This window comes from Muntiacus reevesi, chromosome 3 (genome assembly GCF_963930625.1).
Source record: "Muntiacus reevesi chromosome 3, mMunRee1.1, whole genome shotgun sequence".
NCBI classification, from domain to species: domain Eukaryota; kingdom Metazoa; phylum Chordata; class Mammalia; order Artiodactyla; family Cervidae; genus Muntiacus; species Muntiacus reevesi.
Genome location: NC_089251.1, coordinates 249,323,852 through 249,347,847, shown reverse-complemented (window position 1 = coordinate 249,347,847; position 23,996 = coordinate 249,323,852). Strand labels below are relative to the sequence as shown.

Here is a 23,996-nt window from a genome sequence, read left to right as displayed (position 1 = left end):
ATTAGATATGATGTGTGCGAAAAAGAGAAATACCAGTGGTGATGCCAAAGTTTTAGCTTTGGACAAATGGAGCTGCTATTAATTAAAATAGAGAGGACTAAAAATGCATGTGGGGGGCAGAAGGAAATATCAGCCATGTTTAGACATTTTAAGTTTGGGATGCTCGGATGCTCACTAGACAACCAATGAGAGATGATAAATAGGTGATCTGGAGTCCAGGGAAGAGGTTCCTGGAACCTAAGATTCATCAGCCTATAGATGGTATTTAAAATCATGAAGTTGAATAAAATCATGTAAAGAATAAGTAGAGACAGGAAAAAGGGGAAGTCCAAGGATTGGGTATTCAAACACTACTAAAGGAAACTGAAATGGAAAGGCCAGAAAAGTCAGAGGAAAAACAAGCTAGAATGGTTTCCTGGAAGACTGTAGAAAATGTTCCAAGGAACAGAATCATCAGCTGTCAAATGATGCTAATTGGTCAAGGAAGGTGAGGACTGAGAAATGACTACTGGTTTGGAAATGTGAATGCCATTAGTGATGTTAAAAAAACAGCAGTTTCCACACAGTGTTGGGGTGAAAATCTGTCTAAAGTGGGTCCAAGAGAGAATTAGGGAAAAAGTTGGAGAGGGTTGATATAAACATCTAATTCAAGGAGTTTTGCAAGAAAGGGACAGAGAGGTAAGTGTGTAGCTGGGCAAGAAGGGAGAGCCAAGGGAAGTTTTCTAAATGGCAGCAATAATAGTGTGATTGTATGCTGAAGGGAATGATGTATAGAGAGGCGGAGGCACAACCATGATGCAGAAGAGAGGGAGAGAGCTGCCAGAGCAGTATCCTTGAGTTGAGAAAGCACGACTTCAGGTATGAGTGAAGAGACTGGCCTTTCCTAGGAACATGGGAGTTCATCCTCAGTAACATCAGAAAGCATATGGACACAGATACAGTAGGTAGGTAACCAGATGTGATGGTGAGAGTTTGGAAATTCCCTCCTGATTCCTTCAAGTGTACTGGTGAATAAAAGTCATCAGTTGAGAGTTTAGAAAGGCAAGGAGGTGCAGGCAGTTTGAGGAGGGAAGGTACAAAATAATCTAGACATTTATAGTGAAAGTGAACGTGAAGTCGCTCAGTCGTGTCTGACTCTTTGCGACCCCGTGGACTGTAGCCTCTCAGGCTCCTCCTTCCATGGGATTTTCCAGACAAGAGTACTGGAGTGGGTTGCCACAGTAGCATTACTCAAAGTATAGTAAGAGACCAGTGCTTTCTTGCAAATTCTTTGTTACCTGCCCATGAAAGGATAGGTCAGAAATTAATAGTGAGCATTTAGATTTAGAATCTTTTCTAGCAATTTGACAGAGTAATTTTTAGATTTAAATTTAATAATAAAAATTTGAGACTTGCATTTTGCATGTTTTTGTTTTATTTAATTTTTCTTGCAACTCATTTTAGTTATACTTTATAAAGTCATGTCCAACTCTTTGTGACCCCATGGACTGTAGCCTGCCAGTCTCTTCTGTCCATGAAATTCTCCAGGCCAGAATACTGGAATAGGTAGCCATTCCCTTCTCCAGGGGATCATCCCAACCCAGGTCTCCTACATCGCAGGTGGGTTCTTTACCATCTAAGCCACCAGGGAAGCCTGTATTTTATAAAAGTAACATTCTAAGATAAATTTTAAATTATAAGAAACTGGCCCTTCACCACAGTTTGAAAAACCCTCGTTTAAAATATGGGAGAGACTAAGTAAACAGTATAACTACTAGGAAGCATGAAGCATCCACTTGATGTTAGTAATCATGAATTTAAAATACACACAGTCAAAATAGTTTCTTCTATCCCATCTCATTCAACAGTAGAGATAAGCTTTTATTGGCTGGAGAGTTGGATTTAAGCAGTTTTGGTTTCTCCAGCTGAGTACAATAAAGAGAGAAGGGAAAAGAGAATTGGGGCATAGCAAGGGATCAATTATAGAGTGACTATTTAGTCTGTCAAAACTCAACAAATGTAAGCTTGAGATTTGGGCATTCTCTTATATGTAGATTTCACATCAAAAGAAGAAAACTGCAAACAAATGTTGAACTCAACTTAATGATATGCAAGCAGAAGGACTTAGAAAGTAGGGATGTCTAATTTACTTTGAAATGCACGTTTAAAAGGATAAATTGAGAGATGAATAGAGGAATGACTAAGTGGATAAACATGGATAAAACTTAATGGTAGAATTCAAGTGAAGGAGATACGGCTGGTCACTGTAAAATTCTCCCCTTTTCACTATTTGTTTTACACTTTTCACTATAAATGTTGGGAAAATATGCCTTGAATTTTTTGTGATCATTTTCTCTTTCTAGCCAGATTATCGGTTCCCAAAGGAGAGAGGAAGTTATGTAAAGTTTAGTGGGCCATTGTTTTTTTTCACAGATGGAGAAACTGAGTCCTAAAGATGCTGAATGACTTCATCAAAATCAGATGGCAAGTTAGAAGTATATCTGACTTCGACTTGGTTTCTTTCCAGTATACCAGAGACAACTGAAATCCATAACTCATCCCAAGAGGACCCATGAAAGGGCTCTGGAAAGCCCACATTGTTGTTGTTCAGCCGCTGAGTTGTGTCCAACTCTTTGTGAACTGCAGAATGCCAGGCTTCTCTGTCCATCACTATCTCCCTGAGTTTGTTCAAACTCGTGTCCATTGAGTCAGTGATGCTATCCAACCATCTCATCTTCTGTCACCCCTTCTCCTCTTGCCCTCAATTTTTCCAGCATCAGGGTCTCTTCCAATGAGTCAGTTCTTCACATCAGGTGGCCAAAGTACTGGAGCTTCAGCTTCAGCATCAGTCCTTCCGATGAATATTCAAGGTTGATTTCCTTTAGGATTGACTGGTTTGATCTCCTTGCTATCCAAGGGTCTCTCCAGAGTCTTCTCCAGCACCACAGCTCGCAAGCGTCAGTTCTTCAGCACTCAGCTTTCTTTACGGTCTAACTTGCACATCTGTACATAGCTACTGGAAAAACCATAGCTGACAGACCTTTGTTGGCAAAGTGATGTCTCTGCTTTTTAATACACCGTCCAGTTTTATTATAGACAAAACTATAGACGTTATTCTTCCAAGGGGCAAGCGTCTTTTAATTTCATGGCTGCAGCCACCGTCTGCATTGATTTTGGAGCCCAAGAAAATGAAATCTGACACTGTTTCCACATTTTCCCCATCTATTTGCCATGAAGTGACAGGACTGGATGCCATGACCTTCGCTTTTTGAATGTTGAGTTTTAAGCCAGCTTTTTCACTCTTCTCTTTCATCTTCATCAAGAGGCTCCTTAGTTCCTCTTCACTTTCTGGAAAGCCCATACAGCCCCCCAAAACAATGTAAAATTTGAAATGTATATTCAGATGTGTAATTTCCTGAGGAGAAAATTCATAGCTTTCATATGATCCTTAAGAGAGTAACCAAAAGAAGTTACTGTCTCTTTAAAAAGTTACGAGGGCAAATTTCATCTGCCTTCCTCAGAAATACTGAACACGGTATTAAGTCATTCAAGAAATATTTTTAAACCGATAGTGTTTTATTGATGATCAATGCTAAACTGATAATACTTTAAACTGATTGGTGATAATGATATTCAAGAAGGCTTTTTGTAGTTCCCAGATTGCAAGTATGCTTATAATGTAAGACACTCAAGCTTTTTATTGTTCTAAATTTGTGTTGAACTTGTCCCTTAGAGACCCACATGAGGCTGGCTAAGCTCTGAAAAAAGAATTGCTTTTCTTTTTCTTTTCTACTTATCTGGCATTCACAGATCACTGTGTTGTTTCGCAAAATCCATCCAAAGATTTCAATTCTTAATTTCCAGCAAAATACTTGATTATGTAACATCCTTCAAGTTCTGGCTGTCAGTTATCTTGTCTCCGTACATGGAGTGAGTATGGGATTGCCTGTCAACATACAATTGGATTTCTGTGCTCTCATCTCTCCCATGAATTAGAGGAAAGCCATCTTCCTGAGCTTTAGGATTTTTTTTTTTTTTGCCTATGAATTAATACTTCCTGAAGTAGGATACAATGTCTTGTCACTATTAAGTGAATTATTACTTTTAAAATAGTTTGAAGAACGTGAAACAACAAATAAGATATTACATTTGGTCAAACCACTGGAGGAAAAGATATAAATATAGAGATATATTGTTTGTATACTTTAAAAGACCCAAGAAATTGTAAATTATTGAAGAAATGAATGATTTGACAGAGCTGCTTCTATTTTGTGGGGGGTGGATGGGGGGAAATATTCCTCATCTCATATAAATGACTCTTGTCTACCTGTGCCTGTTTGCCATTCCACTATTTTTCTTATTTGTCAACTCAGTCTATGCCTATCTTGATCTCCTAAAGGCCACACTTGTTAAGTAAATATCACAAAAGCTTATAAATGCTAACTACAACAGATTTCTCCTGAGTTTCCCAAGGATAAACTGAATAGATAGGCCAGCATAGCTAAAACTGTAAATCGGCTTGGGCTGTCAAAAGAAAGAGAAGAATTGTGCAGGAAGTAAAAGAGTCAATGAGACAAATTAAAGGAAATAAAGAATTTTAGTGTGGCATGAACTGACAAGCTCAAGAATAAAATGATAAAGACCTTTAATCATGTCGGAAAGTCTATAAGACTATGTAAGTACAAGAACTAGAAAACATTAATAATAAACCTTATCCTGTTACATAAGAGACAAAATGAAACTGCCAAAACTTCAGAAAGGTCAACTCTATCAGATAGTATATCTATATTAAATGCTCATGTTGAAAACTAATTGGAAGCCTGATGAAGAATTTGTTAAGACTGATCTTTTTAGTGAGTCAGATTGTATCAAACACAGGAAGCTCTTGGATCATCCCACTGGGCTTATACTGTCCCACTGGAGGTCATCCTATGTCAGACAGCTGGTTGACCAACTGGTGTGAGAGCCCTAGATGGGCCCAGAAAATCAGCCAGCCAAAGCCCAGCTGAGATCAGTAGAATCCCCCAGTCAACCCCTGACTCATTCCCCCTGGAAAATACCCTTTGTGGGGTGGGAGCAAGGGCAGAGTGGGGAGACCTACTGCAGTGCACTTTGCTGACAGCCCCTCAGCTGCCAGTCAAGGCTAACCTCACACAGAGACGAACAGGCAATGTACCCTTTCTGAGGCGAAGCAGGAGTCAGCACACAGCGCTACTTATGAAGCAGTCTTCCCCAACAGTGGGGGCTGCTCTGACCAAGCGCCCAGAGCTAACTCCCAATTTATAAGACATGCACAGGACATAAAACGTGTTAAACAATAATGGGGCATGCAATCAGCAACATTCAGATTTTGAGAAACTCTATGGGACAAAGTACCTGGTTTCTTCCATAAAGGGTGAGAAAAAATTAGAGATACAAGTCAACTGGAAAAAAAATACATTTATGAGACAAACAGGGAAAATTTAAGAATAACTGGATATTTAACAATAATAAGGAATTCCTGAGAATTTTTTAGATGTGATAATACACTGTGGTTACTTTTAAAAAAAAAAGTCCTTGTAGGACTACATACTGAAGTATTGATGGATGAAAAGAGAGTATATTTGGCTTTGCTCCAAAATAATTCAGCTGGGAGAGGGGGTTATAAACAAAACAAGATTCAACATAAGTTGACCATTGTTGAAGTTGGTTGATGGATACGTGGGGCCTCGTTTCTCTCTACCTTTGTATATATATCTGAATTTTTCTTTTTAAAAAAATTGTTTTAATAGTATAAGGGCATGTCATTTACATACAACATATGACAAGAAAAAGTTCATGGATACTGCCCTTCCTTAAAAGAAACCTTTCTATTGTAAAAAGTTCCTCTCATTTGCAGATGCTTGTTCTTCTGGAGACCCCAATGACATTATTAATACAAAGATTCCCCCCAGGCTAGAGACTGACTGGAGCCAACCTAAAGGCATGCAGGCATACATGTAGAAACTTGTACACTCCTTGTGTGCCTGTCGACTGTATCTTAGTGTATACACACTGAAGGGCTACTTTTGCTAATTAATCAGGTTTTAAATTATTAAAATAAAATCAAGTTTATGACAAAAACTCAAATAGCACAGAAGCTAGGGTAAAGGTAAAAAGTAAAATTCTTTCTCTCAACATCCAATCTCACTCCCAGAGGTGTGGAACCACGTAATTACATATTCTTGAATGTCCTTTCTGAAATATTCAATCCATAGTCAAGTGTGTGTGTGTGTGTGTGTGTGTGTGTGTGTTTAGAAAAGTTTTTTTTTTTCATTTATTTTTATTAGTTGGAGGCTAATTACTTTACAATATTGTAGTGGTTTTTGCCATACAATGACATGAATCAGCCATGGATTTACATGTGTTCCCCATCCCGATCCCGCCTCCCACCTCCCTCTCCACCTGATCCCTCTGGGTCTTCCCAGTGCACCAGCCCCGTTCACTTGTCTCATGCATCCAACCTGGGCTGGTGATCTGTTTCACCCTAGATAATATACATTAGAAAAGTTATTTTTAATGGATATTTGATGAAGCAAAAGAATAATCTGACTTTTGGTTAATTTTATTATAAAAATTATTAGTGAGTATATAATACATCTTTATTTTGCAGCAACACTTTAATATTCATAAAGCTATATATCATACAGCTTAATCATTGCCCTCTTGTCACAAATGATTTCCCATATCATTCTAATATAGTTATTTATATTTTATAGATCATTTGAAAATAAAGCTGAATTCTTCACCCTAATATAAAACAAGATACATTAAAATGAAAACAAATTAATGGCTTATTTATCATTGTTTTTTTAAACCCTTCAAGTTGAAAATGTTAGATGGATTTTCCTTTGCGGCTATTATGGTGCTGACTCTCATCAATAAAGTTACACAAAATTTTAGTGCATGAAAAGAACAAGGTTGCTTATTCTTAAATCACCTTGCTGAATTAGAAGTAAAAATGGTTATTATAGAGATATGCAATGAACTTTTCAAAATATATTAAAACTGTGAGAGTATCTTGTTAATGCTACCACTTTATAATTTAAAACATTAGTTCCTAAAAGTTGTAAGATTTGCAGAAATAAACAAAATTGTTTCAAACTTAAAAAATTTTTAATCCACTAATTTTCCACATAACTATATAACTATTGCACTTCAGACTCTCGATTGAACTTTGCTTTCATGTGTTCATTTTGTTCTGTGCCCTAGTGGATCAGATGGTGAAGAATTTGCCTGCAATACAGGAGACCCAGGTTCGACCCCTGGGTCAGGAAGATCCTCTGGAGAAGAGAATGGATCACCCGGCAAGCTACACTCCAGGGAGCCTCAAAAAGTCAGACACAACTGAGTGACTAACACTTATGATTACTCATTTTTCAAATTATTGAAAAAGGGAGAGTAACTTTTACTTTGGCTACACAGAGGGCTGGCTTCATGGCTGCGTACCTGGGCAGTCACACAAGGCCCCACATTCAGAAGGGCCCCTCCCTTAGTTTAATGTTCTACTGTCGTTATGTTGAATTCATATTAATTTGATCTTTGAACTTGTGTTTTGTAAGTCAAGTCCAAAGACACATCTTAGCACTGCATGAGTAGATATGCGCAATGTGTGTACATCCATAGTTCCTGGCCAGCCTGTTTGCATATAGCACTCCTGGTGCTGCAGAGACAGAATTCCCGTGAACCAAGCGTGGAAGTTGAGCAGGACTCAGCAAATACAAGGTAAGCATTTTACAGAAGCCATTGGCTTCTGTGGAATGTTGGTAGAATGTGCGTCTATCGAGAAGTGAAATAAAACACAGTACAAGTTGTTTTTTCCAGCATTTCCAGTGTTCTAGTAAGAACAAAATGCATATACATGTAATAGCTACAAAATACAAATTGTGTAATCAGTGATTCCACATGCAAGTTAAATGTTCTTATAATTACGTTTAAAACTGTAGTTCTAAAATAAAAAGATGAATGATAAAAATCATGCCAGTAATTTAAAATGTCTAATTCTTCTTTACTTAGAATAAAATTAAGTAACAGTAAAAAGCAATATAACAAGTCAAGAGAGGTGGCAGAAGAAAGGAAAAGGTTTTATATTTTAGTACCTTTAATGCCACTTTTTTCCTGACTTTTGGACAAAGTCGCCCCCACATTTTCCTTCTGCACCCAGCCTCACAAACTCTGCAGCCAGTTCTGGTTACATGTTCTTTGTCTACCCCAGGAATCCTCCTGTAGGAAGCATCTGTCTTCCATTCTGAAGTCATTAATTCACTCTCACAGCTGAGGTTTGGCTGGAAAAAGGACATCTTTATTTTGGCAAATGGGCAGAACTGGCAAACAGAAGTAGCAAAAGGAATAATCATGTGTCCTGAAATCTAATATGGTAAAATGCTTAAGCTCTTATAGATTAGGTTTTCTTTGCTTCATTGTAGTTTACAGCTGTGGATTTTTCACACTGAAGAGCAGTTGTCAAACAAATATTTTTCCTTCATCACTTCTTTACAAAAGCGCAAGACTTCCCAGGGCTGACTTGCCGTGAATTTTCTTTTATCTTGGAAGTACTAAAAATGACCGAAGACTAATCAAGAGTTGTGTTGTTAAATTTTATTGTGTGCTTTTCTGTCAGTATCTCTGATGAACCATCTTCAGACTATTTCAACAAATGTTTACAGAGAGCTAGGTTTGTGAGGGCCACTGTGCTAGGCACTTGGTATATAGCAAGTGAAAGATTCCCCAGCCCCGAGAGAGTTTGATCTAAAAGTTCTGCAGAGGTAACAAGTGAGGCCAGGGGTAATGGTGAGTGATCTGTTGATTCACAGGGAACATTCTTTTGGGTTTCCTACACACACACACAAACTAGTGAACTCAATTTTTGGGGTACATAAATCATTCCCTCATGACAGATTAAGTACCTAAAGTTAATTTGAAGTACCTGGGATAAAGGGCTTCCCAGAACCCACCTGAGAGTGCATGAGACATAAGAGATGCGGGTTCAATCCCTGGGTCAGGAAGATCCCCTGGAGGAGGGCATAGCCACCTGCTCCAGTATGCTTGCCTGGAGAACCCCCACGGACAGAGGAGCCTGGTGGGCTACAGTCCATAGAGTCTCAATTCCATAAGGTCTCAAAGAGACAGACATGACTAGAGCAACTTAGCACACCCGAACCCTGGATAAATATATTATTGCTTAGGGAAATAACAAGAAAGGACTGAAATTGACTCATTTGAGAGGAAAAATGCTCCTTTGGGAAAAAAAATAAAAGAAAACTGGTATCCTTTGGAGTTGAGATTTTAGTTTCTCTGATTTGAAAATCTAAGTACTAAATTGCTGCCTGGGAAAATCTGACCCAAGTAAAACTCTCCAAGTCCCAAATCTGTGACTTAGAGGTCCTCCTATGACAATGATCAAAATCATTCTTACGTTTTGACAGGCTGCTGTTAAACTGAGGGAGTCTCTTCATCCAATGGTCTCTGAGGTCTTTCTTTTCAACACTCACTCACTCTTCTTCATTCTCCACACCTACATTAAGAGCTATAACCTGTGATGCGCTTCTACAAATGCTCTTGAGAGTTGTACTGCAGTTCCATATCAAAGTGTTCCTGAAAATGATTTAACGTCTATTTTAAATTAGTTGCTTAATGTTGACAGCATCACTGACTCAACGGACATGAGTTTGAGCAACCTCCGGGAGATAGAGAAGGAGAGGGAAACCTGGTGTTCTGCAGTACATGGGGTCACAGAGTTGGACACAACCTGCTGACTGAATAACAATGTTGGAAGGCAAATATTCTTTGGGAGATTTTTCATAAAATGCTCATGGATCCTTTTACCCCAAACAGTCCCCAGGTACCTTGTTTTTATCTATTCCCCAACATCTTTCCTTCTTCCTTGCAATAGTACTGATTTTTAGCTGAGCATGTGGCCACCTGGTAAAAATCATTTCCCAGCTTCCCTAGCAACTCCGTATGGCCATATGACTAAGTTATAACTAATGTGGCAGAAATAAGATATATGTATGTAACAGCTTTATTTCCTGTTGGCTGAAATGTGACAGCTGGAACTTTAGCAGCCACTTTGGGCTGAAAGTAGAGTACTAAAGACAGTAAAGCCAAAATACATGGGGAGCCTGAATCCCTGATGATTTCAAGGACTGCCTACAGAAGTAGAAATCTAGAAATATTTCTACATGAAGAGAAATAAACTTCCACAATGGTAAAGCCATTATTATTTTGGGTTTCTGTTACTTGCTACAAGGTCTAATTGTCACAGATAAGTTTTCTTATATTTCTTATAATTCTGTGTGTGTGCTAAGTCACTTTAGTTGTATCTGACTCTTTGTAACACCTGGACTGTAGCTCACCAGGATCCTCTGTCTGTGGGATTCTCCAGGCAATGCTAGAGTGGGTTGCTGGGCCCTATTCATTTTCTTACAGATTCCTGGTTTATTTCATCTTAGGTGAATTCAGTCTTAACACTTAAACTTTTATCTCTACTTTGGAAATCATTGCTCCTGTTAGAGACCCCTTAAGGAAAGTTATGTTCTTCGCAGATCTAGTTAATTCATCCTAGTTATAAAAAGGATTTAAATAGTGGAATAGCTGCAAATATTAAAGTAATAGCTGAAAATATCAGTTATTGGCTTTCTGTCATATTCTAATTCTGCTAAAGCGTGCTAAATTCTGTCTCTGTGTGTGTCATGTCCGACTCTCTGTGACCCCATGGACTGTGGCTCACCAGGCCCCTCTGTCCATAGGATTCTCCAGGCAAGAATACTGGAGTGGGTAGCCATTTCCTTCTCCAGGGGATCTTTCCAGCCCAGGGACTGAACCCAGGTCTCCCACACTGTGGACAAATTCTTTACCATCTGAGCCACCGGGGAACCCCCAAATGTGATATTCTAATTCTATCTAAAGCATTCAGCCCTAACCCCAACTTTAGGTTGGTTTCTGATCCTACCCATCCTACCAGTTTACACAATACAACGTTTAATTAGCAAAATAATTTTTTTTTAAAGAACAGGGCATCTGGGTTCAACCTCAAGCCTGGGAGAAGTCTGAAGGAAACATTATTTCCCTTGGGATATGGAGGTTGGGAGAGCATTTTCTGTGGTAGCCATTTAAGTTATTGCTGGAATGGGGATGTTCGGAAATACAGAAGCTGTAAGCCAGAAGACAAGGGAACACTTCCAATCACAAGGACAAAGTAAGAACTAGATAGATAAATGATCTATAATAGATAAATGAGCTATAGTCACCTGTGGAGAAAATCTCAGTGGGGTGGAGGAAAATCAGATTGGGTGTAGAAGAGTAGTTGAGGATTTAGCCTAGCAGCAGAGTAAACAGCAGAGGAGCCTTTTACTTAGGTAGTGCCCTGTAGACAGTGGTTCCAATGGCCTCAAAATTTAAAATAAAGCCTAATCTAGAAGACCTGAATAGGCATTCCTCCAAAGAAGACATACAGATGGCTAGCAGGCATACGAAAAAATGCTCAACATCACTATTCATCAGAGAAATGCAAACCAAAGCTATGAGACATCACCTCACACCAGAATAGAATAGCTATCATCAAACAGACCACAAATGACAAACGCTGGCCAGGATGTGGGGGGAAAGAGAACCCTCTTACACTGTTGATGGGAATGTAAATAGGTGCAGTCATTATGAAAAACAGTATGGAGGTTCCTCAAAAACGAAAAATAGGACAATTATATGATACAGCAATTCTATTCCTGGATATATATCTGAAGAAAATGAAAACACTAATTCAAAAAGATACATGCACTTCAATGTTCATAGCACCATTATTTACAATAGCCAAGATATGGAGGAAACCTAAATGCCTATCAACAAATGAATGGATAAAGAAGATATGGCATGTATATACATATATATATGAAAGTTATTCAGTCATAAAAAAGAATGAAATTTTGCCATTTACAGAAGCATGGATGAATCTTGAAGGCATTTTGCTAAGTGAAATAAGTCAGACAGAGAAAGACAAACTCCATGTTATCTCACATGTGAAATCTAAGAAAGAAAAAGCCAAGCTCATAGAAAAGATCAGACTTGTGAGAGGAAATCAAAGGAAACTGGTCAAGTTATATCTTAAAACTGGTCCAGTTATAAGATAAGTACTAGGGAGGTAATGTACACTACAGAAAACCCTGCTGTGTGATATGTAGGAAAGTTAGAGTAAATCTTAAGAGTTCCATCTCAAGCAGAAAAAAATTTTTTCCTTTCCTCTTTTTCTTCATTTTGTCTATATGAAAAGATGGATGTTAGCTGAACGTTTTCACAATGTATGAAAATCAAACTATGTTGCTGCATGCCTTAAACTTATACAGTGATATATGTCAATTATTTCTCAATAAAACTGGAAATACATACATACATACATAATAAAGCCCAAGGTCATGAACAAATTACTATAAATATAAGATACACATGTTTACAGGATAAATCACAATCTTAAATAAAAATCACAACTGGTTAAGATGAATGAAAATTAAGGTATGTAAGTAGTAACTTCATAAAAATAAAATTTTGAAGAATGTTATGAATGTAATTAGTACTATAGCTGATTTAACTCTTTAATTTGAATTTTATTTGTCTTTAATTTGATCTAGATGGAAGGGGTATTATTAATACCAAATGATACTGACCAATATCTACTGTCCATTTTAAACCACTCAGTTTGGAAAGAACCTGCTTGCAAAGAACCATTTCCATCATGCAAATCCTGATGCATTTAACAAATACATTTTAATTAAAAGTTTAAAAATATCAAGAATGTTGGTTAGAAAAAAAAGAATGTTGGAAATCAAATCAATAATTGAAACAAACCATTCCCAAGCAATCTTAGAATATGTTACTCGGAATAATTAGGCTTTAGTTCCTAAAAGAGCAACAGCAAAATACATAAAGCAGTGGCAATAAATATCCAGAATTTAGCCAGAAACCGAAGTAAAAGATAGAGGCTGAACTCCAGTGAGCCTCACATACAGCCTTTCCTTTCCCCTTTCTTACAGTGAAGTCATTTGGAGAACAGCTTCTTATCCCTGAGAGATGAAACTGGTTTAGCTACAGAGCTTGTTGTCCTTTCCTCGTTCTTTTCCTTACTGGAAAATAGTTCTTCCCACTGGGATGGGGAGGCTCATCAGTAAGGAGATCACCTGTGCCTCCAGGAAGAAGGCCTAGAATGGGGGAGTTGGCCGGGTCTAGCAGACACCCAGAGTGGGCTAATCTCATTTGACACCTTTCCCAGAGTGTTCAGAGAGAGATGAGGAAGCATCAGTTCCCAGTCTCACTCTGATTTCCTTCTTTGTCTGGAGGCCAGCTCTGATGCCTTTGACAACAAAGCATACAGAATAACAAACTGTGATCTATTAGTAGGAAATGTATTATATAAAGCAAAGTATTTACTGAATGTTACTATATACATTCTACTTGATGGATACAAAACAGTAGGTATATAAGTTTAAGCTTACAATAAACTTGCAAAACCAGGAACAAATGTGTTATTATCTATTCATGTATCTGTGTCCTCCACTAGACTATTCATTATATTCACAGCAGCCTGTGATGGCCCAGTCTCTACCCACCCAATAAATATTGAATAAATAAATGAGCATACATCATCAAAGTAACAACAAAAGGTAGCCTCTACATAGTTGGGTACCAAAATGAGGGGTAGCAAATTAAAGTTTGAAGCAGATAGAGAAGGGAAGTTAGCTAAATGACAATGAATGGGTTTGGAGATAAGGTTAGAATTGGGCCTTCCCATTTCATGCAGAGTAAAAGAAGCTCTCCTAGCTAGAGCCTAGCAGCTTTGGGGACCGTGTCCTATTGAAAATGAAAGTGAAAGTTGCTCAGTCATGCCTGACTCTTTTCAACCCCATCGACTACACACTCCATGGAATTCTCCAGGCCAGAATACTGGAGTGGGTAGCATTTCTCCAGGGGATTCTCCCAACCCAGGGATCGAACCCAGGTCTCCTGCATTGCGGGCGAATTCTTTACCAGCTGAGTTGCCAGAGAAGCCCAAGAATACTGGAGTGGGTAACCTATCCCTTCTTTAGGGGATCTTCCCAATCCAGGAATCAAACTGAGGTCTCCTGCATTGTATGTGGATTCTTTACCAACTGAGTTATGAGGGAAGCCTTTGAGACATTCCCAAAAGAAGACATAAGGGAGCAACTCCAATGTAAAACTGCCATCCCCATATGGGACAACAGTGGTGTTGTGGTAGGAGTTCCCAGGACAGTCTCTTCTCTTGGGTCTAGAGACTGCCAAACAACTGACTGTTTTTGGTCACTAGACTGTTCCTTAAAGTATCCAAAGCCTGAAAGTCTTAGATATAAAGCTTGATTATGATATTTTGATTTAGGTTGTTAGTGATAGGTCTGAAATGTAAGGAGTTGGTTGACTCTTAGCTTCATGACTTTTAAGAACAAGCAGATGCCTAGGCAGCCCACCCCCAATTGCCAGGCCACTCTAGACAAGGTTTTCCCCAGAGGTGGGACCTCATGGCCATCCCTCCATGATAGCCCAGAGCAATAGGACACCTCCTGATCCAGACCTCTCTTCTTGATCTGATGAGACTCCACTGATGGAAATATCATCCCACCTTTGACTGGAAGAGCAAGGATCCACAGCTATTGGAACAACTCTCCTCACCTCCCTTTACCCTTTTTATGTGCCAATCCCAATCTGGAGTGGTAAGAAACTAGATCCCTTTTAGGCTAGGTCACCTTCTCTTTCTTCCCCAAAAGTTCTGGTTGGTAGCAATAAAACTCATGTATCAGTTGGAATCTCAGCCAAAAACTGATAATAGGGGAATAGTTGGAGGAAATTTTGGTAAAAGGACTATTTAAAAGGGTATGATCAGAGTATAAGGAATCAACAAGGAATAGTACGGTACTACCCTGGGGGCTGTTTTCACTCTGCAAAACAAGGTATAGAGAAGTTATTGAAACCTGAAGATTGAGAGGTTGTGCCCAGAGGAATGCCAAACAGGAGCCAGGACACAGCCAACCTGATGAAAACCCTCAGGGAGGAAACTGGAAGGATAATACTCTCATCCCTCCTGTCTCTTTGGTCAAAGCCAGCAGGAAGTTGAAGACCAAGAGAGAGCCCTTAATGCAACCTCTGCCCGCCACTTCTGATGCAGGAAGCAAGATGGAGAAGGGCAGCCAGGGATCTCAGGGGACAAATGGCAGCCCTCTGGCTCAGCTGTGCTCTCTGTGAGTCTCCATTCTCCATGAGTCTGTGCCTGTGTAAAGATTCACTTATTTCAAGTAAAAAGAACCTCTTCTTAAAATCAGTCCTTGGTCAGTGAGCCAGAGGCAAATGGAATCATGGGATTGGGGGCCTAAATTCTAATCAGCCAATAAATGGCTGTGTGATATTGGAAAAAGTAAACTTTTCTGTATTTGACTTAATCACCCTTCACTGTCTCATGAGTGTACTGTGAAGATATTTGTAGGACTCAGTTGCTCAGTGGTGTCCAACCCTTTGCAACCCCATGGACTACAGCCCGCCAGGCTCCTCTGTCCATGGGATTTTCCAGGCGAGAATACTGGACTGAACTGCCATTTCTTTCTCCAGGGGGTCTTCCGAATCCAGGGATCGAACCCAGGTCTCCCACATTGCAGGCGGATTCTTTACCAACTAAGCCACCAGGCACATGTGATTATATTCTGATCCCCTCTTTTTCTACAATTGCTTTCCTTAATGACTTAATAACAAAGAGCTTCTCTGGCTCTCTTTCTACTTATCTCTTTGAAATCAATCTATTTCTCTCTCTCTAGCTTTCTCTTTCTCTGTCTCCATCTTTATCTCCATCTCATTGTTGTTCAGTCTTTTCTACTGCACTTATCTGATATTGAAATTTACCTTGTGATATGGGCTTCCCTTGTGGCTCAGTTGGTAAAGAATCCACCTGCAGTGCAAGAAACCCTGGTTCAATTCCTGGGTTGGAAGATCCCCTGGAGAATAGGCTATCCACTCCAGTATTCTTGGGCCTAGCCCTTGTGGCTCAGCTGGTAAAGAATCCATCTGCAATGTGGGAGACCTGGCTTTGATCCCTGTGTTGGGGAGATCCCTGGAGAAGGGAAAGGCTACCCATTTCAGTACTCTGGCCTGGAGAATTCCATCGACTCTCACAAAGAGTCGGACACCACTGAGCGACTTTCACTTTATGCTGTGAGTACTGTTGTGGTTTAAGGTGATCCTTCAAGTTTAATGAGAATCACCCTACTGGCACCTTATGCAATCCTGATACTATCACAATGCAAATATTGTTTAAAATCTCCTTACAATACAGTATATGACAGAAGCGGTAAAATGCCAGAAGCCATAGTATTCAAAGAACAATTGATTCCATAGGATTATGAATATGATAATTTTAATGATAAATAACAGGCTTACATAATGCATGTTTACATGTTATTAAATAAATAATGGATATCTACTGTGTGCCAGGAACCATACTAAGTATTTTATGCCAATTATTATTAGGCATTATTAGGTGCCATTATTATTGCCACTTTGGAGAAGACGAACAAGAGATTTAGTGAAATTAGATAACTTCCCCAATGTTGCAAAATATTACTCAGATAAAAGATTTAAGTCTATGCACTTGACACTACATATTATTGAATTTCAAAGCAGGCATGTGATTCAAACCCTCTAACCCAGAGGTCCCCAACCTTTTTGGCACCAGGGACTGGTTTCGTGGAAGACAATTTTCCCAAGGACTGGGAGTGGAAGTGATGATTTAAGGATGATTGAAGCACATTACATTTATTGTGCACTTTATTTCTAATCTGATGCCACCACTGATTTGACAGGAGGTACCAGTCCACGACCCGGTGGTTGGGGACTCCTGCTCTAACCCCATAGTCACACCGACAGTAAATTCCTAATCCAGAAGAAAGATAATACCAGTCTGGAGATAGATGGTAGTGATCGTTCCACAGCAATTTAAATGTACTTAATGCCACTGAACTGTACACCTAAAAATTGTTAAAACAGTAATTTTGCGTTATGTATATTTGATCACACACAAAAAATCAAAGACTTCAGTAAAAATGATGAAAGCAGTATTTCAAACCAAAAAAAAAAAGTGATTTTTGTAATATGCTGCTTTAAATGCTTGTGTTACAAAATTAATGATAAAATTAGATATTATAAACACATATTACCTATTTTGTTTTCATGTATAAAACTGTATATTCAATTTAGGTGAAAAATTTTTAAACTATCTTCTTAATGGAGAGATGCAATTTTTCTTGTTTGCTATTGCCATATATTTGTACCTGGCAATTTTCAACCAAAAATCAATAGCCATCTAAATTAATATTTAATGAAGAGAAAAACAAAGATAGCTTTGGACATGAAGTGACAGAGAAATTTTGTCATCACCAACCACTAAGGATTATCGAAGGATTTACTATAGCAAATTGAGAACTGTACCAAAGAAACCAATGGCATGGGAAAAATCAAAGTGGTGAAAAAAGAGAGACAGTGCCACATATACAAGATAATTGCTATGTTATTTTCAACTGCAAATAAAATAGGAAGCAATCAACATGCCCCCAAAATGAGGAAATCAGCTAAATTATTGTGCTTCCACTTAAGAGAATATCATGCAGCCATTAAAAATTGTAAGTACCAAGATTTTTTACAGCTATATAGAAATACTTATGTTTTTATGTTTAATAAAAATAAAATGCAGAATTTTATTCAAATTATGCTTATCAGGGCTTCCCTGTTAGCTCAGACGGTAAAGCATCTGCCTGCAATGCGGGAGACCTGGGTTTGATCCCCGGGTCAGTAAGATCCCCTGGAGAAGGAAATGACAACCCACTCCAGTAATCTTGCCTGGAAAATTCCATGGATGGAGGAGCCTGGTAGGCTACAGTCCATGGGATCGCAAAGAGTCGGATACGACTGAACAAATTCGCTGGTTCACTGGATGCTTATCAGCATTATAAATATATGTGTACATATGTATGCAGATTTAAATAAAACATGCAAAAATTAAAGGGATGGTTGTAATTGAGTGGTAGAATTATGGGTGATTCTTTTCCTCCTTTATTTTCCAAACTGTAATGCCATGTCATTATTGTACTAGTTATCAACTGTTTTAGAACAAGATACCCTAATATTTAGAGACTTATGACATCAAGCACTTATTTTCCCAAAGTTTTTTTGGGTCAAGGATTCAGGTTTGCCAGATGCTTCAGCCTCAAGGACAACAGTTGGCTCAAAACTTGACCAAGAAAAGAGCCACTTCCAAGAGCATTCAGGTGGTCGCCGCGAGATTCAGTTCCTCTATAAGTGAAACTGTGACATTTGAGGTGGGCTGGGGCCTGGGACCCCCTATTGGAGTACTTGCCCTTGTACCTGGGCAAATGACTCCTCAAACAACGGCTCACGTGCACAGCTGGGGCAAATTATGAACAAAAGCTACGAAATGGCCACAAATCAACTGCCGTTTCTGAGGAGACAGGAGCAAAAGCAGGATACTGTGCACACATCACCAGCAAGGGGGTGCACCACCCCTCAAGCCCAACCCACCAGTCTGCCCCACCTTCACCCATTTAAGGAACCATGCTGCTCTCCTCAGAGGTGGAGCCGGGTACCTGATACTTGTTCTCCTCTCCTTCGTGCTGCAGCATGAGTCCCAACAAAGCCTTGCCTGAATTCCTCACCTGGCCTCTTCAATTTCTGCTGATTAAAGAGCCCAAGGACCCAGGTCACTATCACATTGAGGGCCAGTATTCTAACTCCATGGCTGCCACCCCATACCTACCTCAGTTCCTCATCACATGGCCTCTCCATGAAAACATGGCAGCTGGTTTTCATCAGAGCAAACATACAATAAGGACAAGTGTGACGGGAGCCAGAGTCATTTTTATAGCCTAATCTCAGAGCCAAAATGCCCTCACTTGTGCCATATTCTGTGGGTTGGAAGACAGTCCCTATGTTCAGCCCAGACTCGAGGAATGGGAGATCATTGAGGCCATCTTAAAGGCTGCCTACCACAGTGGTCGTTAAAACCTGAGACCTATGAAATAGGTCTTTTTATCATCTAGTAGTCTAAAATCAGCCTGTGACCCATAAATTCTTAGGAAATAGGAATCAGCAACGTCTTCTAGCAAAGTATCAGTAGGAGTAAATCAGAAGCCTCTAAGCACACTGAAAGTTTACGCTTCTAGGAATGTAGGGGCCCTTTGGGGCCATTTCAGAAAGGCCCAGGGGTGGCATGAGGGTGAGGCCTAAGGGGTAAAGGGGGACAGAGACAGTATACTATTGATATCTAAGAACTTTTCCTTTTACCACTCACCACCCAAATCCTAAAGAATTTTATTATGTTTCATCCTTGACTGACTTGTCTTTCAATCTTCTGACTTCAGAAAGACCCCTTACAGCACATTTTTAAAGTCAGAGGAAGAATGCAACAGAGGAAAACCAAGCCAAATCTGGTGGTTCGTTTCAGTTACATAGGATTATAGTGTAAAAGCTTCACCCTTTTCACAGAAAGGTGACTTCTACCCTTCCATTTGGGAGGCACTGGGTAACCCTCCCAGATCAAAGACACAAGCAGTAAGAAATGAGGGTTAGGAGGAAGAAGAAGAAATAAAGACAACTCCATGCCCCCAAATTATCAGAAAGAAACAGAAAAAAATTCATCAATTATGGAATGATAGTTGTTTTCAATCATGCCCCAGCTGCCATTAAAATCACTCTGTGCAAAACTGCCCACCCTGGATTACCAGTACCATAGGGTCCTCACACCTAAATCCTTTTTTATTATTTTCATCGTAGCATATAGTTGCTTTGCAATGTTGTGTTAGTTTATTGCTTTACAGCAAAGTGGATCAGTTATACACATACATATATCCACACCTTTTCAGCTTTCCTTCCCGTTTAGGTCACCACAGAGCACTGAGTTGAGTTCCCTGTTCTGTACAGTAGGTTCTCATTAGTTATCTAGTTTATACTTTGGGACTGTCAGTTCCAATCTCCCAATTCATCCCTCCCCCACATCCCCCACTGGTAACCATAAATTTTAGAACAGGAACTTGTAAGCTTTTAGGAACGGAGACTTGCCCAGCTCTCTCAATCCAGTTCAGATTAGAATAACACATATTTAAACTGTTGCCTCCAAACACCTCTAAGAAAGTAATTGTTTACTCCAGTTTACTGTTTGAAACAGGAGGTGAATCCCCAGAAGACTCAGAACTTTATTTTAGCTGTGACTGTCACTAGTCTGGGAACTCCTCCAGCTCGACAAGACTCAACTGGAGTTTATGATTCAAAAATAGTTGCTCCCAAAGGCTCCAAGCAAATGACAAAAGTCTTCATCTGAGAAGAGGTTTTATTCTACTCTTCTGAAAAAGGGAAACATATTGGCTTTTTGGTTGTTGCCTGTTTTCATTTGTTTGGGGAGGAGGTTTTACACAGCCTATGGTAGGGAAAGATATCTGTGTCCTAATCCCCAGAAACTGTGAATATGTTATGTTTCAGAGCAGGGAATGATACAGGTTACAAACTGAGTCAAGGTTGCTAGTCAGTGGACCTTAAGACAAGGAGACTATCCTGGGTTATCCAGTATTCACAAGGGTCCTTAAAAATGGGACAGGAAGCAGAAGAATCAGTGTCAGAGGGATGCGATGTGACTCACCTGACTGCTACTGGCCTTGAGGACCCTGAACCAAGGATCCAGTGCCTCTGCAGACTGGACAGGCCAGGAAACAGTTTCTCCCCTAAGGCGCCTATGAAGGAATATAGCCCTGCCAACACCCTGACTTTAGGCCAGTGAAACCCACATCAGAATTCTCCAGAACTGTAAGATAATCAATTTAGATTGTTTTAAACCACTAAGCCTGTGTTACTCGGCTAAGGCAGTTACAGAAAACTAATACAAGCCGCAAGCCAAACGACAAATTGCCAAAGGATAGCTTTTTCAGTCTCATTTAGATTGAATGGTTATTTTACCAGGAAGAATTGCACAGAGATATAAGGAATCTTTGGGGTCTGGCTTGTAGGACTACTGTGCAGGCAGTCTAAGGCTGCCATGGTAATCGTTATAAGTGGTGGCAGAAACAGCAGTCTTAAATTTCTCATTGACTTTTCACACTGAGTTGTGATAGTAACTTTCATCTACCACAGAAATTGATTCCAGTTAGTGAAGAAATTGGAAAAAATAGGCTTGTTTATTTCAAGGGAAATGAATGGAAAAATAAAGACATTTAACTTCTCTTGATACTCAGTGAGCATAAAGCCTGTTTTCAGCTTTAAGTCTAAGAATTCAGAAACATTTGAACGAAAGTTAAAAAATAAGTGCTTTATTGTCCACCTAAATCAGAGGGGCTTGACATTTTAAACCTTGTCCTTCATGGAAGTAAGTGAGAGAAAACCCATTATTCTATTCTGGAAAGGTAAAGAACCAAGTCCATCCTTCAGAATGGGAATGCGTGACTCCAAACAGTTCAGCCATTCTAAAGCTAAGGCTGTGTTGTGATGAACTGGAAGGGGAAAGAGATGGACTCCTCTTACATACAAATCCCATGGGATTTTCTTTCTTTTTTTCAACCCGCCCTTCAAGAGTCTGTGAATGGAGCTTGAGAGATGAATGTGGACGTTAAGAGGTAGATTCTTCAAAGGATGCACTTGCTGAGCTCCCCATTAACACTTCAGGGAATTGTGTGCAGCTATCAGTGAGAGAATATTTCCCTAATACTCCATGTTTAATTTTTTTTTCAATTACCAATTATGTTCAGTCAATCCCCAGCAGGATTTGTTGGTGAGACTGCTGGTTTCTTAATGCAAGTTTCTTTTCAGTTAGCTGAGCTAATGTTGATGACCTGTTTTCACTTCGTGATGCACTGGTAGATACATCCAGTGCCTACCTAAATGTATTTGAGAATTAAATCTTGTCTGGGGAGGTTTGCTTATTCAGCCTAGGGATTAGAAATTATATTGACCCAAGGAGCAAGATGTGCTATATTTAGTCTGGGACCAATGCCAAGCATGTACCGCCAGACCAAGAGACTAGGGGGCTCTGACATCATTTTTACTCCAGCATCTTATAAAACAACAAGGGTAGCAGTTAAGCTACATCATTTGAAAGTTACAATTCCCAGATTTCAAATTATTTTAAATTTTTTGTTTAAATTTTGTTTAAATTTTTCCGATCAAATATATTCAGTGCTTGAAGGGAAAGGTAGGGACTAAAAGGGGGAATAATCGGCTTTTACTAAGGATCAACTGATATTTCTATTTCCATTCTAAAATGAGGAAAGCAATCTATGAAGAGGCTAGTTAAGTCAATTACAGAAGGGTACAATCACACTGGCAGCAGGATTAGTATTCCAGCCCATACCTTCCTGACTCCAGACCCCCATGCTTTATTCTTGTTACTATCTATCCTATCTTTGTATGAGAGAAAAGAAATCTGTATGCTTCATCTCAGTTGGAGAAGTGAGAACAATCTAATAATGGAATGAGTTCAGAAGCTCCCAAGAAAAGCTGAATGATAGCTTGACTCAAGCTTCCATTCCTTTTTTAGATGGTCATTTTCCTCCTCTTTTGCCCTTCCTTCCTAAAAAAAGCACAAAAGAAATTAAACATTAAAACTCCAGGAGGAAAAAAACTCTCCAGGAGGGCACAGATTGTCATTTATCTTTGTATCTCTAGTGCCTTGTACATTACCTGGCCCAGATTAGGTGCTTGTCACTGACTTGTCATAGGAAAGAAAGAATTAATAAACCAATGAAGATCATTCTATTTATAATGCCTACTGGAACTGCTGTTTCACTTTCAAATGTCGAAAAGCATTTTGTTATTATTTTAAGCCAGCTGTTTTGAATATGTTAAATATTCCAAGTTTCTGAAGTGTGTTACTGAAGACTGATTCTGGACGTGAAACTATTTTTCCTCTCTCACTATACAGAGACACACATGGACATGCATATTTAGCATGATATTTTTACTGTGCTTTCCAAAATAATTTGAAATAGTTTATATTCAAAAGTATAAGCACTCTGAGTTCCCAAGTAACATTCTCTGAAAGAACCTTTTTAAGTTTCATTAATTAAAAATGAGCTCTCTAAAAATGAGAGCATTCATAAGTCTCTCTAAAATGTAGGTATCTGTTGGACAGGATTTATGCTTCATCCAACTGTAATGCCAAATGGTTTCCAAAACCTGGGTAGATGTGGGTGATGCACCATTAACAAAGAATTAAGAAAAATCAATAGTTTAAAATATTGAAAATCAGGCTGCATTGGAAGCAGTGGTAATAGCTGTATCTACACAAACCCAGGCAGCAGTCATACTTTCCAAAAATCATACGGAATGATTCTCTGAGAATTCTTCTCAAAATGTACATCTGATGTTTCCCACATTATAATTTTCTTTAGAAGAAAATATGGCATCTTAAGTGTCTTTCCAGAAAAATGCAAATACACTTTGGAATTTTTCTTACATAGCATTCCATGAAATGCCTATTTCCAAGTGAAAAAAAAACTGTTTGTAATTAATTAAATATGCTTACTTCAATAAAAAAAAAATTCCAGAACCTGAAATAAAGTGATATATTTTCTCTGAAAGACTTTAGTTCATTCCTTAAGAAGAGAGTTTTTCTCATAATACCACCTTTGCAGGATGTATTGGTATAATGAAACTGTCAATACACATAGGTCATATATGAGGCGTGTTTGGATTGATTATGTGTTCTAATAGCCTGAAATCTAAATGAAGAGGTTTTGTAATAAGAAGGTAATAGGACTATAGAGATCCTTGCATGGCATAAAAATACATGGAGAGGTGTATTGAAAATGTGAATGAGACTAATTGATCATCTTATTAGAGAAACACTTATTTCAAGATGAAAAATGGCCATATTGTTGTTTGACATTTGGATTGTCGATGGCTTGACCGGAAGACACCTTACTCAGACACCCCAGAGACATGAGCAGTTCAAGAGAGCAGCT

The 23,996-nt window shown here is 39.0% G+C and overlaps 1 long non-coding RNA gene across 1 annotated transcript in view; it reads left to right on the top strand.

The window, feature by feature from the left end:
• Positions 1-23,996, top strand: part of LOC136163487 (uncharacterized) — a 490,623-nt gene that overhangs the window by 27,881 nt on the left and 438,746 nt on the right. The window contains exons 2-3 of the long non-coding RNA XR_010662246.1: positions 7,210-7,722; positions 9,641-9,845. This is a non-coding gene — a long non-coding RNA (uncharacterized lncRNA). The remainder of the gene's footprint in view (positions 1-7,209; positions 7,723-9,640; positions 9,846-23,996) is intronic.